The sequence below is a fragment of the Furipterus horrens genome, unplaced genomic scaffold, assembly GCF_987537825.1.
Source record: "Furipterus horrens unplaced genomic scaffold, mFurHor1.1.pri manual_scaffold_7, whole genome shotgun sequence".
Lineage (NCBI taxonomy): Eukaryota > Metazoa > Chordata > Mammalia > Chiroptera > Furipteridae > Furipterus > Furipterus horrens.
This window is the reverse complement of record NW_028327177.1, coordinates 33,437,840-33,439,577: the sequence shown is the minus strand read 5'-3', so window position 1 is coordinate 33,439,577 and position 1,738 is coordinate 33,437,840. Positions and strand designations below refer to the sequence as shown.

At 35.2% G+C, this 1,738-nt stretch overlaps 1 pseudogene; it reads left to right on the top strand.

Annotated features, from left to right (window-relative positions):
* The first annotated feature begins 215 nt into the window (after positions 1–215).
* LOC150004248 (60S ribosome subunit biogenesis protein NIP7 homolog) lies at positions 216–822 on the top strand (annotated as a pseudogene).
* Positions 823–1,738: the final 916 nt, after the last annotated feature.

Below are 1,738 nucleotides of genomic sequence, written 5' to 3'. Positions count from 1 at the left end.
GTTTAAATTAAACAACATTTAAGGAGATATAATAATTTTATAGATATGGAAAAATATCTATCTTAGAAGAAAGAAGCAAACAGTGGTGTTTTGGTTCCTGTTTAGGAATTAATAACAATGACATATTCTATAATGTTCCTAATGGTTTTGTTTGTATGCTGATTTTATTGCATTCTATTATTTATCTAGATTTTCTGATTTTAATCCAAGAGAAAATGTGGTCTTTGACTGAAAAGGAGACCTGTGTCATATTTGAGACAATGGCAAAATCTGGGAGAACCTTCAGCTGCTTGTCAACAGGCCAAAAAGCACCTACTCTTTCAGGCCACCCCACTACTGGGTGTACTATCTGAGGAAGAAGATCTTGAATTTGGCCACCAATATCTCTGGTGACAAGCTAGTATCACTGGGAATTTGCTTTGGTAAATTCACTGACTTATAAATTCTAGTTGCACATTGCAACTCTAAATTACCTTGTACCCTATGCCAAGTGAAAAGTGTGGATGCACCCTGGAGCAGAGCAGCCTTTCCTATATGGCTTCATGAAATAGAATGTTGAAATCTGGACTGGGATGAATCACTGAAAACACTCCTCAGTACCAGGGAGTGGTGGTGTACTCCATGACAGACATTCCTTTGGGTTTTGGTACGGCAACAAAGTCTACACAAGACTGCAGGAAAGTAGACCTCATGGAGATTGTGGCATTTCACAAAACAGACATGGCAGAATATGTGCAATGTGAAGAGACATTGACTTACAATAAAATCATCTCAAGGATAGTTGTGTGGAAGGGCCTACCTCTGTTTCCTGTGTCTGTGTAGGCTCCACCATCATGTTGAATTTTGTCAACACTGTGACCTTTCTAGAGACTTCTTAGTTTAATATACTCTCTATTATGGACAAATGCAGGCTGGATTCTTATTAAGCAGAAATAGTTCAAAAATGGAGTTTTGCATCTTTGTTACTAAATAGAATATTGTGTTTTATATTTTCAATCAGAGGGCTTCTTGTTTTGAGTAACAGGTTCTAAATTATTGGAATTGAAGACAAGAATAGCTTATTATTGTCTGTGATAATGTTTTCCAAACTCATAATAAGAACACAATATGTTCTCTTATTTACTTATTAGTACTATGAAAGAGATATTGCCATTTCAAAATAGTAGGCCCTGTCTGGGATTTTACAAATAAAATTTGGATAAAATACTAAGGGTAATTTATTCTGCTAATATTCCTTATGGAAGGTGCTGCATGGTGTGAAAGAAACTTGGAGTTAAAACCTGATTCTAATACCTACCAGCTATATGATGCTTTAGACGAGTCATTAAACTGTAATGAGCTTCATTTTCTTCTGTTTCAAAAGACAGCTTTAACCATTTACCTAAGATTGGTTTTTAGAATTAGAAATCATGATCGTAAAACACCTACCACAGTGCCTGGCAAATGATAGATATTGAATAAACAATAAGAGTTATTTTTATGTTGCATATAGTCAGTGTTTCTGCTACTAAAAGTAGGATCTAATGAGCATAATTTCATTATATTATTTTGGTTTTTCCAAGCTATTATCTCAATCTCTCTTTTTCTTAGCTGGTGTGATCTCAGGTTGAATGTTATTTTCATCACCTTGGTTTCCTAAAACATTCCTTATGAACCTTTATTTATCTTACTGGACTGAACAAAAAGCTCTAATCGGAGGCTGGAAATAATTTACCTCCCCCATTCTTCCCCATGACTC